The sequence below is a fragment of the Peromyscus maniculatus genome, chromosome 2 (assembly GCF_049852395.1).
Source record: "Peromyscus maniculatus bairdii isolate BWxNUB_F1_BW_parent chromosome 2, HU_Pman_BW_mat_3.1, whole genome shotgun sequence".
NCBI classification, from domain to species: Eukaryota; Metazoa; Chordata; class Mammalia; order Rodentia; family Cricetidae; genus Peromyscus; species Peromyscus maniculatus.
The window spans coordinates 118,345,782-118,363,090 of record NC_134853.1 but is presented as its reverse complement, the minus strand read 5'-3'; the positions used below and the strand labels follow the sequence as shown (position 1 = coordinate 118,363,090).

Genomic DNA, 17,309 nt, shown 5'->3' with positions numbered 1-17,309 from the left:
CAAACTCACAGAGATCCGCCTGGCTCTGCCTCCCGAGTGCTGGGATTAAAGGCGTGCACCACCACCGCCCGGCTAATAAATGCCTTTTCATCTGTACCTTCCCTACTAAAACTATAAATAAAGGTTGCCAAGAAATACATTCATATAACATCCCCCTAAAATTTGTTCATTTGGGGCAGTAACCTATCCTATATCATGCAGAGTCATTTAGTTAAAAACAAAAAACACCCTCTCTGCTTATCTGTTTTTATCATTTTTAAAGGATGACACGTGGAGGGCTTGGCTATGTCCTGGAGGCTGCAAGACCTACAGGTTGCAAGGCCCTGCAGCAGCAGACTTCCCCCTCCAATGGGCTGCAGTGGCAGACACTGCTCACCAGCAGTGCAACAGCCGTTTGCAGCAATTCTCGCCCCCTCCACCTGAGAGGTCGGAGGGCTAGACATCCACTGCCCAAATCTCCTTGCAGAAACTGCAAGCACATTCTAGCCAGAATGACCCAGGATGAAGTGGCATCTACTATACAGTGTCTAGAGAAGTTGCTACTTCAGGATAAATGGGCCAAGAGAATCCAGCCATCTCCCCATCACCCTGCTGTGGACATATGATGGCAGCCGTACAATGGCAGACGTGTGTGTGTGGGGGGGTGTTTTTAATCAAGAAGAAGAGAACGTTAGGACATAAACATTAGAAAAGTGTCTGGATTCCTGACAGAATTGAGCAAATAAAGCAACAATGACTAGCCTTCAGATTCACTGTTATACAAGGAAAATAAATCCTAGTTTAAACTACTGATAAACTAAGCTTTTTTTTTTTCTGTTTCTTGTAGCTAGCGGTATTCTCAAGACACAGCTGCAATCACTTAAAACATTGTATGATTTTCACAAAATTCCTATTTCTAGATCCTTCAAGGCTGAGAAACTAGGAACACCAGGCCGAGATTTTTCATACAGCACTAATGCAGAACACAAAGGGGACCGTAGTGGAATCAGCACTATGAAAAGGGCTCCCCGTACCCATGTCCTTACAGAGGACCAGTATGCAGTCCCCGGCATGCACACAGTGGCTCACAAGCCCCTGTAACTCTAGTTACAGGAGAGCTGATGCTCTCTTTTGGTTTCCTCAGGAACCAGGCATGCATTTGGTGTATGTCCACAAATGCAGACATTCATATACATAAAATAAAAATAAATATTTAAAAATTATATACTGGGCACTACAAAAAAGAGCAACAACAACAGGGCATCACTGTATCTAACAAAATATTTTTGGTTTTGTTTAACAGAATCCAGATATCCAGCACAGATAGATAGGCATGTCTGCATGTACAGATGCATTTTCTTTCTCTGACTATTGGCTTTTTAATTGGCACATTGATTCTGGTTTTGCATCCACACCCTACCAACACATATAAAGAAGACACCACACCACCAAAGAAAGATATAATCATAGCTGGGACCAAGGACAATATCACAGTAATAATAATGATACCAACCACTATCCACTGTGACTGGAAAGCTAGGTAATGTAATAAAGAAATGCCTTACAAAACTATGACACCATATGCCTTCTTAAAAACAAACTGGTTGGTCTTGGTTTTAAAATAACACACCCAGCTCAAGTTGTAGCTCAGTAGAGAATGCTTGTTTGGCATTTAAAAGACTCTGTGTTCCATCCCCCAACAATAGTTAGATAGATAGGTAGATGATAGATAGATAGATAGATAGATAGATAGATGATAGATAGATAGATACACAGATAGACAGATAGGCAGACAGGTATATAAATAAGTAAATAAATAAATCTATCTTGGGGAAAGGGAATAGAGTCAAAACTACACAGCAATAGTTAGATAATTTGACTCTATGACTACAAAACATATAATCTTTATCACAAATGTACTGTTCCCTATGACCAAGAATACTTGATTTTTTTTAGAAACTTTTCATAAGATATCTCAGATCGTACATCTCATTCCTATGTAACTACATCCTAACATAAATATTAGGTCAGATATTTGATTTTTAATGCCTACTAATGTAAGTCTGAATTCCGGTATAGGATTTTTTTTTAAAGGCACTTCCTTCTTAAGTGTAACTGACCTGATACAGTAAATTCTTGAGATTCAAAAGTGACTCATTTCCAAAGCTCCACACATTAGCAGCTAGTATTATTCAATCTGAGATTTAAATTTATAATGTACTCTTGATAATGTACTTGCAATACATTTTTCACTTCTCTATCTCTTCAATGACACAAGATAAAAGATCTTTAGGGTATAAATATTTTATATAAACTTTCACTCTGTTTTTCTTCAGCCATTTGCCATCTGCAAACACTAGACATCATGCAAAAAAAATAATAAATGTTGAGAGGGTGATGGATTGTGTCAGGGGAGGGTGCAGCTAAGAACTGCTGCTCTGCTGTGGCAGAAGACACTACAGCCACCTGATACAGCCCTATTGACTGACCGGATGGTCCATCCTAAATGGGGCTGATTGGAGGAAGCACTCTTTTTCCTTGAGGTGGGTAGTAGTAGACAGGAAATGAGTAAGTTCTCCATCATCTTTTGTGATACCCTAGGTTTGTACAGGACATTGTCAGTAACGTTAGGACCTGTGCTGCGTTACCTCCCAGAACTATAAGGTTGCAGCCATTCCACTTGGGTAGCTATAGAAGATTTCAGAAGACCTGGACCAACTCTTCACATGTGAAAACCATGAAGAGTTTAAGCACCCAGCTTCCTCACAGATTACCGAACTGTCCTTACAGATTCTTCCAGGTCTTGTTCCATGAAATGTGGTCTGGGTGCCCTGAAGTCCCTAGTGTACTCCAGAAGCAAGTCTCAGGCCCCAGACATGAGTGTACCAAAGGCTGCATGGAACAGGCTTCCGGAGATGTCCATGCTCCAGTAACTTCCCTTCCAACTGAGCCTTCTCTGGGAGAAAGAACAGGAAGTCCAAACTCGCAGAGATTCAGGACCTCTACACCTCTGTAACACATACAGCTTCTCCAGGAACTTGTTTCTGAAGAAGACACTGTCTATGGAGGATTTGAAACACTAGATAAAATCACTTAGAAGGGTTTTCACAAATGCAGATCTCTATGACAATACATTTGCAAAGCTGCTTACATTTGCTACTTTAACAACGACTTGCTTTTTTATAAGAACTCATTTTGGAGAGAAATCTCCTCTAATTTGTTACTAATATTCTTGCATGCAGAAACGTAATCTAATCTTCTCCCTACCATACCACTAAGAATGCAAAATGCTATCATATGTCTGAGTGCAGTGAGCACTCAAACTATTTAGGAATATAAGTATATAGGATATATGCACAAAAATATACACAAATGTACACACACACACACACACACACACACACAGAGAGAGAGAGAGAGAGAGAGAGAGAGAGAGAGAGAGAGAGAGAGAGAGAGATTCTCAAGCTATGATCAAACTCAGCTGCTCCGACACTGTGTCCATCTGCCCCTGCTTTCAGCTACCACCTAACACATCTCCTTTGTTTCTACTTTCCAGACTGAGGTAATTGTCCACTCTGACTTTATTCAGAGCTCCAGCTAGAACAGACAAGATCCTAGACTTTAAGGGGCTCCTCTGTGCATAAAGACTATGAGCCTTAGTACTTGCACTGGATCAAATTTAGTCAGACACGTAGAGATTGGCTCTGTTTTTTTTTTAAATATATATCTAAATTAGTGTTTAGATATATTTCTGAATGTCAAAAACAGAATTGTGATTCATGAAGTGTATTTGCAAAGGGCTAGGAGGAAAATGTGCGTTTTGCTTTCTCAGCCCTCATCTCCACCGATGGAAATAGATTAAGATAGTCTGTGAAAGCATTTGAAAACTCTGAGGAATGTGAGCCGGTGCTGCAGCCGCCAGGAAACAGGGGTTGATGAGGAAGATGGTGGAGAACCCACTCCATCTGGACGGTCATATGAGTGGGCCACTGAGACGGCCCCAAAGCTGAGAAACACCAAGCACAGCGTGTGCCAAGGAAAGGGGAGTCAGAGTTTCCGAGAAGTAAGGCTTCGCTCTCACCTGCAAGCTTCCTTCTCCCTGGCAAGCACTCAGTGCAACACACCTGGAGAGTGCTGGGCTCCTAGGACTGAGGTCTCATCCACTGTGAGGCAGGAGAGTCTACAGATCATGTAAACAGTCAGCCCCTTGGAGAAGCATGAAGCTTAAACACCCCATTTCAAAGTCTGATGGCACTGCAGCGTGATTCTGGAAATGTGGCGTGGGTCAGAATCCCTGCAAACTCTCCTTACAAAGCCGAGTGCTGGTCCCACTTACCTTCCACTGCCCTCCATGCCTGGGGAGGGGCTGGGGACTTTCATCTCCAGAACATTTCCGAATGCCAGAGCTGTCTCCCTTGCCACGACACTGCGAACTGCCACCTCAGTGATGAGACAAGAGGGAACCAGGGGTATTATGAATTGGCCAAAAGCATAAACGCTGTACAGGCAAGAGGGATTCTAGACCACTTTTCTTGCTCCTAGCTTTGAACTCGTCCCATAACAGAACAGCTCACACTGGCTTGATAAAGGTATCCTCGGGATGTCTTCATCTACAAAGATCCTTGCTGCCACGTACTTCCACAGTATTCTAAGATTTCATCGACCATGCCTAGTTCTATTCTCATCACAACCTGATGTAGGCAGAACACAGAGACGATCAACAGCTCCACTTCAGAGACTAGAAAAACGGAGGCAAACAACAATAACAAACAACAAACACACACACACACACACAAAACCAAAACAACAACAACAAAAAACCAACAACCCCACAGGCAGAGGGACAAAGTCAGTAAAGTGGACAGCACACACTTTAAACAAGCGGGGGTGAAATACTGCATCTCCGTCCCCTCTGCAGGCTGCGGAATCAGCCTGCAATTGGCAGTGCTCCCACCCAGGAAAGCTCCAGTACAGGCAGGCCTGGAAAGCATGCCATCTACTTCCAAGGTCAACTTTTGCTTCTGTCTCCCTTTTTCTCACACTTGCCGAGACCACTGCTTAAATCATACTTTGATGTCTTCCACCATGACCCAATAAAGAAGTTAACTCTCACAGATAAGAACACTTACAAAGTTTTGTTCTTAAGACTGTTATTCTGTGTTAGGTTACCTCTACTACCAGTCTTGGCAACTCTGTAGCCATTTTCTTGACTAATGCTTGTAGGGCCCTAAGAAAGGATTCCTCTGAGAGGAAGATGGAAAAAAAACAAGACAGTGATCAATGGATTCAATTAGTTACAGTATAATTCTACCAGGAGGAGAAAGATCAGACACAAGGCAACAACTTCAGGGTGGCTAGTAAGTTCAGGCAGGCATGGAACAGATGCTTGAAGACACCTGGGCAAACAACCGCCATAAACCGGCTGCTTACAGCCAGAGTATTGAAACAGTGTTGCAATGTCCAGGTGTAGAAACAACTATACTTCTTCACACACAGCAAGTCTTCTACAGACCAATTTCTCTGATGAACCCCTCACTACTACATGTCAACCAAATATTAACTCTCTGGTTACTGTACGCTTTGAAACTTGTATACAGATGTTTTCCCCTACAACTTTTCAAATCAATTAGATTCTTTGTTAGAAACCATAATGCAGATACAGTGCACTTGTGAAAAGCTGATTAATTCAGCAAGATGAAATGTAAATTCAAAGTATTACTTTTAAAATATATTAATCCAAGGCAGTTAAAATAGTAAATACAAAACAAATAACGGGGCTTTAGGTTGTTTGTAGCTTTGAGTAATTTCAGAACTGCTCTGTGCAAATAAGTGATTAGCTAATCAGGGTAAAACTCCAATCATTAAAATTAATGCTCAAGATACAGAGGCAACTATTTCTAACATGCGAGGAGACCAGTAAATCAAGTAGAACCTCTGCGATGCAAAGAAAAGTGAGTTTCTATTTAAAATAGAAGATATTTTTCTAATTTTTCTAATTAAAAATAATGTGGCAGGGCTTAAAGGTGTTACTTGGGGGTAATATACTTGTCCAGGATTCAGTGATTGGCACCACCACCACAATAATAATAATAATAATAATAATAATAATAATAATGTGGCCAATTAATAAAGCTGATACATGATTAACAGAATCCACACCCTCAATCTTCCTATTCTGAAAGATGAGAAGGCTTTTCTGCCATGAGCCTGTGGTCTCATTGCTTACGAGAAAGATCAGCGCTGATGGACGGTGATCTCCCTGCCCCAGCTGAGCTAATCTGGCCCAGACACATCTTTAATTTTCCTTGTATTTCTTTGTAAGATACACAAAGCTGTTAGTGGTTTATCCCTCTGAAACCTGGGGATTCATGTAAATAACTTTTCACATGGTATCTTAGAGAACAATTTATAGAGCACTGTGGCATAATGCAATTCAAAGTTGTGCTTGATTTAAAATGTTTGAAGTCCAACCACAGTGTCAGCCTGCCCAGAGCAATCTCTTACAAAGTTTCACACTCCGCTGGGTTAAGAGACAGTGGGTATTAATCCTATGGCTTCTACACCAAGCTTCCTTTTTGTGGTCAGCAGAGAGGCTATGTGGTTGGTCTGAAGGAGTCCAAAGTCTTTTTTCTGTGTTAAAACAAGGGAAAGTGGGCCGCTGAGAGAGGGAAAGAAAACCACAGCCAGCTCGCTCTGCTGTAGCTTTCCCCTTAAATGTGGCCTAGAGCTATTCTGCTTTCCAAAAAAAGGTTTAATTTAAACCATACACAGGGCTGCAGGCTGCCACGTTTCCAAACTCAACATTCCTCTCAAATCTGTGCTCTTCAGAAGCGGCGCACTTTCTCTCCAGTGCCACTCAGACATGCTTTAATAAATAAAATATCACTGCCCATCCATTACTTAATTTGATAATAATATGCCCTTTCCCCTTCCTCTATTGACATTATTCTAAGTGCTTATTCAAGTGTGTGGAACTGCTGTAAACATCACCTGTAAAATCTAGTTGTGCTCTCTTTGGGGAAGGAGAAGAAAGGCAAAAATAAGTGGGGGGATTCGGGGGGCATCAGCAAGTGGCCCAGAGCCCAAGAAAACCACTGTGATGTGAAGAAACTCCGTGGGTCCCAAACAGCTTGTTGTATTTATGTTTTTAAAAAAGGGGGAGAAATCTGTTTGCTTGTTCCTTTGACGTCAGAATCTATGCTGTCATTCCACATGGCACCAGGAGAGATAACAGTCCCCAGCGCTGAAAGCAGCACAAGCCCCATACCCAACACAAGTCACGGCGGGATCAGTGTGGCTGATCACCACGCTGACCAGAGTGAACGGAATGAATACTCCGCAGCTGGGGAGCTTTAATTTTTTGCCTCAGTGTATTCACTTGTATGTTCATTAAGAACTCCAGCCCCAGCAGGCAGCCCAGCACAAGTTTTTCTATGTGAGCTGCCATGCTCTATTATACATGACACTTGTCAATTAAAGAGGAAACCCTTTTAAAGCAAACTGAAGTTAAGCTGGTACTTTCTTCAACATCTGATTTACCGCTGCTGTTATCGTCCAAAGGGAAGTTTGTTTTAGAACAATGATAGCAGCAGTAATCCTCCCATTTCAGTAGTGAGGGATTTAAACACATTCAGGGCACTGGGGACCAGTCAAAAGGCTCCTTTCAGCAGAACTATGTATTTTCAGTGGCCCAAGGAAGGTCTCACTGATGGGATAACTGCCAAGAGTGGACAATGTTTTAGCCTCACAGTTAAGAGAATATCATTTTAAACTACCTGGTATAATACAAACATGGTACAATAGATCAATGCAATGAATCCTCTGTAGTCCGTAAAATGCTCTCCCAAATAATGGAATCCATTAATAATGATTACAGGCCCGGTGCTTTTGCTACAAAAGTAATGCCCAGTGCTACATCTCAACGGTCTCTAATAAATACATACAAGTCTCTCGAAAGGAACAAAATCATAACACAGCAACTGAGTACAGATTCCGCGAGAACACAAATTAAAAAGCCATTATGTGGGTTAGTCTCTACTCAAACCTGTTTGTTTGTTTGTTTGTTTGTTTTTTTCTGGTTAAAATGCAGTTTCCTTATCTACAAAGTGGGGCTTAGATCAGGTGATCTCTCAGAATCTTTCCAGCTTGGGTTCCTCTGTGGCTTATCATTTTTGCAAATGTTATGATTCTTAACGAAGTCACTAATTTTAATTAATTAATTCATGTATTCATTTGTTTATCATTTACTGTGTATGTGTTGTGTGTGTCTATATGTGCACACAGGCATGTGGCAGGCAGAGGACAAATTTTAAGGAATCTGCTCTTTCCTTCCACCATATAGGACCTGGGGATTGAACCAGGGTCATCTTTGGACTTGGCAGCTAGTGCCTTTATCTGCTGAGCCATCTTGCCAGCCCAACAGTCACATTCATAGTTTCATTAGCATGCAAAAATGATGGGTGGTCCATGAGATTTCTGCTGTGAAACTTCACCTGACATTGATCTGGGGGAAGAAAACCTGAGAGAAACAGTTCTGTCTTTATATTAGCCTTAGGTTTTAGACAGTCTGTTTCCAGAACAAACACGGATGGCAATGCATTTAGGACATTCGATGACAGACAAACCAGTGCGAGAATACAACCTCCTGGAGACCCAGGTGAGTGACTCAGCAAGAATGAGAAGTCTTCAGGAGATGCGCGGTTACCCTCTTTAGAAGACAAGTCTCACTGGGCACAGTGGTACTGACCCATAGTCCCAGCTACTTGGGAGGCTGAGGCAGGAGGATTGCTTGAGCTTAGGGATTCTGGGCTGTAGTGTGCTATATGGATCTGGCATCTACACCAAGTTTAGTATCAACACACTAACATCCCAGGAGCAGTGAACTGCCTGTTTGCCTAAGATGAGGAAAACTGACCCAGGTCAGAAAAGAAAAGCCTCAAAGCTCAGAAATAAAATTTAATTGTATTCTAGCTAAATGATGATGAATATTCATTGTTTATTCTGTGGCCTACATGTTGAAAATTCCTTTGTGTGAATCATTCTCCTTTATTCCTCATGACAAATTATTATCCCACTTTTACAGTCAAGGAAATAAAGGTTTATATCAAGTCTTCTCTCAACAATGTCAGAACTGACAGATAGGGAAGCTATAAAGAAAATCTAAGGCAGTCCAATCCCAGAGCCCAAACCGTGCACACAACCATGGGGACCAACTGGCCTGCCATCTTCAAACACTCTTACTTTCATGTGATTTCAGCATGATAGGTCAAGTCTCAAGTTAAAGGTTGTTTATAGGCAGACTCCTTCTGAGATACAGATCCTTAACCTGCTCTGTTTAAATGGATGCATTTAAATACTCAAGTTAAAATATTCACAAGTAACCTGAGTTCAATAGACTGAGTTGAGCTGAAAGAAAGGCTCAAGTGTCCAATTGACTCCCAATCCTGTAGGACAGTGGTTCTCAACTTTCCTGATGCTGCGACCCTTTAATACAGTTCCTCATGTTGTGGTGACCCCCAACCATAAAACTGTTTTCATTGCTGCTTCACAACTGTAATTTTGCTACCGTTGTGAATCATAATGTTAACATCTGTGTATTCTGATGATCTTCAGTGACCCCCTGTGAAAGGGTTGTTCAACCCCTCAAAGGGGCTGAGATTCACAGGTTGAGAACCGCTGCTTTAGAGTAAACCTTCCAAAATGCTCTTGACTACAGAAAGAAACTGTGGCTCGCAGGCTTCTGGGTAAACTCACATCAGAGAGTTCCCTGCATCTTCCTGCAGTAAGAGGCAGGCTGTACAGAGGCATCAACAGCTCACCAGGGAGAGGAGGTTGCAAACTCATAAGGGGCATATATAGACAGACAAGGGCCCCAACAGCTACTGAAAAGAATGAATGGAGCACTCACCTAGAAGCCTCCAACCACCACATGCCTAGAAAGTCAGAAAGATCTGAACTCTATTTCTAGCATATCAAAACCTCAAATAGGACTTCCACACTGGGCCATCAAACAAGTACACAAGCTAAGCCGTCAACCAAATAGTCACACAAAACCATTTCACACTCTCTACAGTGGCTCAGGATATTCAACTATACATACTTATTTACCTTAAAACAAAGAAAAGAAATTAATCACCCATTGTTGTTTATCTGGGACACAAAATATAGAACAAAACAAAAAAAAATAGCTGCAGCTCTTGAGGATGACAGGATTGGAAAGAAGGAATCAAGATGGCAGCCAGGGGCGTCACTAGCTAACCCGAGTGGCAGGCTTCAAGCCCTAGTAACAAAAGGTCATGTTATAAGAAAACACCACAACAAATCATAAGTGCTTGGAGATGGTGTGCGTGAGATAACTACAGTGCATCAGCTGCCTGCTTTAGCAGGGAAGGGTGGGGTTATGGCAAACGCCATCGACATGTTTGATTCAAATGTCTGAAAGCACTATTCTAGCGCTATTCAGCCCACAGAACACTGGTTACCAGCCCGGAACATACACTGTTTATTTCACTGATCAGGAAACTTGTCTTCAGGGACTGAAGAGAATTACCTAAATTTGTGTACCCCACCTTCAAGGGCAGGGTCAACACAAGGAAGCGAGTCTCCTAGCCCCTGCTGAGGGTCCTTCATCGAACAAGCCCTGGGCTCACACTGAGCTAGGCTAAGTAAAAGCAAGGCTGGAAAGATCAATGGCATAGGATCCCAGTCCTCTCTCCTTGGAGTTACCCACACAGGAAAGGCACATCCAGACACAGCAGGCACATGGCAGAGGGAACAGAGGTCAGCAGAAGCCACTCTAGGGCACACGGTGCCCACTCCTTACACGACTAATCTTGGTATGTAGACATTTTATGGTGGCCTTTCTAGAGTTTACGTTTTTCTATCTTCAAAGAAACACATTCCACAAAAAAGAAAAAGGGCCTCTGATCATGACACTCTTAGGAAGTCTTAGCTTGAGAAAAATTTTAAAGCCTAGCTATAAATCTTCCAAAATGAGAATGTGTAGTAGAAAACACAGAGCAATCTTTAATTATGCAACACTGTGGGCTTTGTCTAATAAAGCCCACATATTTGCAGCTTATGTCATTATGTACAGGAGGCCTTAGAAAGGATCTCATTTGCCTGTGTGTGTCGGAATCAATGAGCTCAAGTTTTACACCAGGGAAGGAAGTGCAGAGAACACTGCTGGGAGAGGCAGGGATTTACCTCCTGGGGCTCTCGGCAGTGAATGATGGGTCTGACTCCTCCAGTTTGTATAAAAGGTTGAAGTTCAGTCTGGCGCAGGGCAGCATTCCACAAGACCCGCTGCCTCTATGGGCAGGCGATTAATCTCATGATCGATAGACCATATGATTAGGCACTAATAGCTGATAGGAGGAGAGAATAAACAACCATAAATTTGCTTTGTACCCAGCAATCCAACTGTAAGCAGGGCCATTTAACGGCCACACTGGGTCATGTTACCTAAGGGCCCATATGGAATAAAAAATGGAAGACAAAAACATTTTAAAAGATCTTCAGCTATCATAGGTTTGTGAGTGGGAGAGGGTCTGGGAAGGCTCTATTAGTGCAGTACTCTTTGGCATGAGACGCCCAAGGCTTTCGCATTTGGAGTGACGAGGGCAGATGTAGAAGGAGTAACAGAGGTCTGTGTGCTGCAACACCACCTTTATAAACAGCATCCTCGGCTACCCTCAGCATCGTGTGAGTGGTGTTGGGTGGTCCAGCTCATCCCTGGCAGCCACTAGAACCTGTGCCCATCACGGACTGAGTGTGCACTCTGCAGCAGAGCAGTGGCTGGACTCGGTAATTTCCTCTTTGCATGCAGATCACTGCTCTGTACTCTGGAGCTGTTTCTCAGCATGTCATGAACCTCCAGTGTTGGGAATAGTTATGCGACATAAAAACTGTGATCCGGGAGGTCATAAATCTCACTCTTTCTTCTCTCCTTTTCCCTGGCTTCTTCCCTTTCTAAGACTCTGACCTCCTCCATCAGGCTCCTGAAAGAAAGGCAATCAATCACCCCTAGACTAAAATGAAAACCTGAGCCCTCTCTGCACACTGGATGGTTTTCCCTGAGCATGATAAAAATCAGGAAATTCTCTAAAATGTCGAGTCCCCCTTCTATATATCCCTCTTTCCACCAATCCAGAGCCTGGAAGCAAAAAGCCCTCAAGCTCTTGTTATCAATGACCATGAAACAGGAAAGGAAGACACTTTGTTAAGCCAAAAGGAATGTGCTAGAGAAAGTACCAGATAAAGAAGAATTTGAAGCAGTCTTGTGCTGTTCTCAGCCCTACAGCAGAGCACACCGACCTCTGTTCTTTGAAAACTATCTGGGAAACAATCCACCCCCCACCCCCTTACCCCCTACCCCCCCCACCCTGTCTCCACTGCTGAGCGTCTCCCAGCCCCCCACTTCATCTCTCCCTCCCTCCTCAGACTTGCCAGCATGGCCTTTGTGACTTCCCAAGCCTTGAGGGAACAACTGTTTCCAGGGGCTCCCTTTAGGCTAATTGTTCAATACTGCCCATGACTCTGGAGCCCACAGAAGAAAACAGGCACTTCAGATGCCCTAGGGGAGATTTGGGGGAAACTTTCTGTTGGAAATCCATTCCTTGTTCATTAACAACCTCAAAGAAGCCTAGTGTACTACGCAGTTACTACAGCCGAGTGAGATGGGAATTCTAAAATTTACAGGCAAGATTCCTTCAAAACACTTCCACTCCACAGAACTTCTGAGCTGAAAGACATTTACCCAGGTGTGTTGGGTCACAAGAGAATGCCACCAAAGGTCAAACATGAGGCATATTCCAAGGTCCAGGCGCTGCTCCAACATTTCTTAGAGCAACGAGGCCAGTTAGTACAAGGCCACTGCACTAACTGAACCCAAATGGGGCTACTGCACTAGTTTTCAGGGAAAAGGAAGGGTCCCGCGGAACTTAAAGATCTAGATGACCAAGGAAGCCCTTTGGTCTGCTGTGCTGGGCCCAGAGAGCAGGGGCTGAGCCCTGGGAGCAGGACGTACTGGTCAAGGCTCCGTGTTGCATCACCCTGACCTTAGCATTCATATAGCTTGAGGGCTTTCCAATGACTAGTATCAATTTCTGGCCATCTCTGAAACAGAACACAGGGAGCAGACTCTCAATACCCTTTGTACCCTGGGCTAATTTCTCCCCGGGGGGAAAGGAGAACATTTCCTTTGAAGATGTATGGAGCAGTCTAGATCTAGCCAGATATGCTGCCTGACCTCCAGTGGTTCCCTGAAAGCTGCCTGCCCCTGTGACAGCATCACTGCAATAATGATACAATGATAACTACTCTACACTCTACACCAGATAGAGACCGAGCACATGGAAAATCATTCCTAATTCCCAAACTACCCTACAAATGAATATTATATTCCCAACCCCACACTGACCATGAGAAAACTGAAGTGGGGAAGCTAAGTTACCAACCCAGGGACACACTGCCATTGCCAGCAGAATGAGAAACCAACCGATCCAACCAATTCGAAGAAAGGGATGATGGGTGTTTGATGGTCATCCACACTACCTTGTTGGCTTCAGGGTGACACTGTTTCCTATCCTCAGGAGCTAGCTGGCACCCACTACCAGAGGCTAGCCCTCGGCCTTACATTTTTCTAAGCATTTCCCAGAGATAACAGAGCTTATACCGTTAAGCAGTCAGAAACAAGGTGAATCTAGTTTTACCAAGTGCCTGATGCAGACCAAGGTGAAGAACATGCAGTCAAAAGGAGAGTGGCTGTGAGACACTAGAAATTGTTTTATGATTGTTATAAGGCAAATGGGGGGGTTGAGGGAACGACATTTCATTTTTTCATTCACAAAAAATGTTACCTGAGACATTTTCTACTACACATCTTCCTACTACATACTACTACCTATGCATATCCTCCTAAACTGAATTAGAAAGGCAACAGCTGGGCCTCCCCCTTTACTTTTGTCTAGTTAGGAACTGTAGGATAATCTACATGGAAGGGAATTTGCCCAGAGAGCTCCTTCACCTGAGATTCAGCTTAGTGTAACCTTCTATACATAGGGGGAACTTGCAACTGACTTTGCATTTCCCATTTCAAAATAACAATACAATTTAGGAAATGCACATATAAATGATGAAGAGCTCTGAGATAACTCACATCCTCTTAAGGTCTAGAAATGTAGATTTAGCATCACTATTATTTATTAGTCAGTCATTTCCTGTAGCTTCCTAAAGTTCATACAGCAGGCCTTCAAGGAGACCCCCACTATAATACTTCCTGAAAACTCTTCTACCAGGTGCTAATAAATAACCAGTAGGAATTAGCCATATCCAATAGATTAGGAGCAGGTCATTAGAAGCAGAGAGAATAAAAATATAGAGATCTTGAGGGGAAAACAAAAAATTAAAAAAAAAAAGGTTTGTTATGGTTAGATGATAAAAGGTGGTGGTGTTCATGAAGTTCTGGGAAGCAGGACCGGACTTTTTAAGGAAGGGCTTTGAAACAGTGACTGTTCACTCCTTTCCTAGGCATTGACAAGTGCCTAATGTACACCAAGGTACCTGGTGCCCCAGGACACCTGCTACGGTCACCACTCAACCTTGAGCTGCAACTGGTTAACAGTCAGCATGCAGTGAAAATTAAAACGCAAAGAATTCCGTGTTGCTTCTGTTAATCAACCAACTCAAACTACTCACGCCCAGAGAGGACAAACTCACTGGCATTGGCACTTAATGAACATTAGTCAGCTCCCTGGGATAATGCTGGACTTCCGCCTACTTGTCAATATTAATTGCCACACATCCAGACACAACCCTGTGTTCTCTCATTTCACCAACTTCAACCCTCGAACCAAGGTAGTTTTTGAATCCAACTGGAGTCTCAGGACACAAACTTCAGTGTGAGTGGGATGATGAAAACCCACTGGTGTCGATAAGCGCCACTGGTTAAAAACCGAATGAAAATTATGTGTGTTCCAATGACAGTTCACACAACATAGAAAGCTCAAGGCCCATTCCACAAGAGGTGGGAAATGAGCCTGAGGGCATGAAAGAACCCCAAATCAATCATTTTCCAGTAACAACCAAAAAGGATTCTGAGTGTGTGTGTGTGTGTGCGTGCACATATATATATATATATATATATATATATATATATATATATATATATATATGTGCACGCGCACACACATGCACGTGCGCACTATCTCAACACCAGCACCTTCTCTATCACAACATCCTTAAATGTTTTCAGACCATAGAATATCTTCTTCAATGACTGAAATGAATTTTGAGACTTTAAGGATTCAAGAAGGTATTCACTTTGACTCCCATCGGGTCCAAATATTTGGGATCTATCTGTTTTATGGTGGATTTATGATACTCCCCAGGCAAGACTGGCACAGATCTTTAGAACTATATTCACTTGAAAAGAACCTTCCTAATATGCACTGACTCACAGCTCTGTCAGCATATGTATAAGGTAAAAGTCAACTTGGGCAAGCCACAGGATGTCAGTCCATCTGGATCCCAGGAGAGCACACTCCAGTTTCAACTTTCAGAAAATATTCTTTTGGAGGAACTCAAGTAAAACATATACAGCTACCCAGAAGGAAAAAAAAAAATCTTTAGGGAACACAGGGTCCACTCACCACCATGAAACCTTTAATCAAGTATCTTCCCTGCACCCACAGAAGCAGCCTCTCCCAGCAGAGAGTTAATCACTCCAAAAGGGGTTGGGACTGTTTACAACAGAAAATACAGACTCAAATAAGCATGGCGGGGGTGGGGTGGGGGGTGGGGGACTAAGGAAGACATCTGGGAAAGCAGGGTCACTGGTTGAGTCTTGGGAAACAAACCAGCATCTTAGTTAAGGACCCTGTCAGTAGTTATAACACATGAGTAGCCTTGACCAAAACTGCAAAGTTGGATCTTAGAGTGTCTCTGCTGGGCTGGGTTTGGTGGAACTCATCAACAAAAACTAATCCTTGGTGGCTGAGTCCAAAGTCACTAGAACTGTTACCCAGGCATGGGTGGCTAAATAATGACCCGTGCAATGTCCATGTGCTACTAACCAGAACCTGTGAATACGACAAAAGGGACTTGGCAGAAGTTGCGGAGTGAATCTGGATACGACAAGGGGCATGGAGAGGATCTTCCCTGGAGCCAGCCCCACATCACTTTGATCTCAACCCAGTGAAATGGTTTTGAGATTTCCTACCTCCATTGTTTTAAATCACCAAGTTTGTGTTAATTTCTTACAACAGGAAACTAAAATCCAGGGCTCACAGTGACACAAGAGAAAAAAAAAAAGCTGAGTTAAATAATGAGTGGCCTAACAACCTCCCCAACCCAGTCCAGGCACCAGGGTATGACAGAGAAGAGATGCAATGTGGTACCTTTCATTAATGCAGAGCTCAACTTCATACACAACATTGAAAAACAACTGGGTTATATAATCAAGATATATAATCAAGACTGAGCAGTCAGTCTCCTTTAGTGCAGGGAATTTATCTTGGAGGCTGATATGCAGAACTACTCCAGGCTCAGCTTCCTGGTGACTATGTGCCAGGAAGGCAGGGATTTGGGTCTTCTTTCATCACCTCTGTATCTTGAGTACCTAGAGCAATGTCCAGTACCTAGTCAGGACTCAGTGCAGTCTTCTCAGTGAATCAATGGATGTCTGATGATTAGATTTACATAATCTATTTCTGAATGATCATTTAGTCACCCAGTGCGTAATGTATCTTCCAAAAGACTGGCTGACGGGTAAGACTCCACAGAAATTTCCTGCTCATGTGTACACTCATGGTTCAAGTCACTCAGGGAAACAGGTAATAAAAATGGCAGGACAAATATTCAGAGAGGGAAAGTGAGATTGTGTTATAGGGCAGAGTGTTAGCTCACACAATGCTTGAGGGAAGCATTAATTTCCTGGAGAATCTTTCTCCCTGACTCAGTGCTGAAATGGCACAGAACAGACAGAGATCTGCCTGTCTCAGATTTACTGCTAATGCCACACACATTCCAAGAACAAAATATCTGCAGGCAGATCCAGTTGAACGAAACTTTCTGGGAATCTGAAGGAGTCCAAAGATAAAGGCTACAAAGAATAGCCCTATTCTACTTAGACAGGTGATGAAGAAGTAACAGTAGTATTTAAACTGAGGCGGGTCAATACACTCACAGGAGGACCCTGACACTGAGCTCCATCATTCCAGCTTCTTCTTCTGGTGAACCGAGGTGTGAATTAAACACTAGCCCTTCTCTCAAAGAAGACTCTCTGAGAATCTCACTCCCTGCCATACCCCCTAATGGCTAGAGCCTATGGA

General features: G+C 43.0%; 1 protein-coding gene and 1 long non-coding RNA gene across 8 annotated transcripts in view; both read right to left on the bottom strand.

Annotated features, from left to right (window-relative positions):
- The window catches only part of LOC143271902 (uncharacterized), a 42,010-nt gene extending 26,917 nt beyond the window's left edge, over positions 1 to 15,093 (bottom strand). The window contains exon 1 of the long non-coding RNA XR_013049232.1: positions 84 to 15,093. This is a non-coding gene — a long non-coding RNA (uncharacterized LOC143271902). The remainder of the gene's footprint in view (positions 1 to 83) is intronic.
- The window catches only part of Nfia (nuclear factor I A), a 347,864-nt gene that overhangs the window by 270,853 nt on the left and 59,702 nt on the right, over positions 1 to 17,309 (bottom strand). The window lies entirely within an intron of this gene.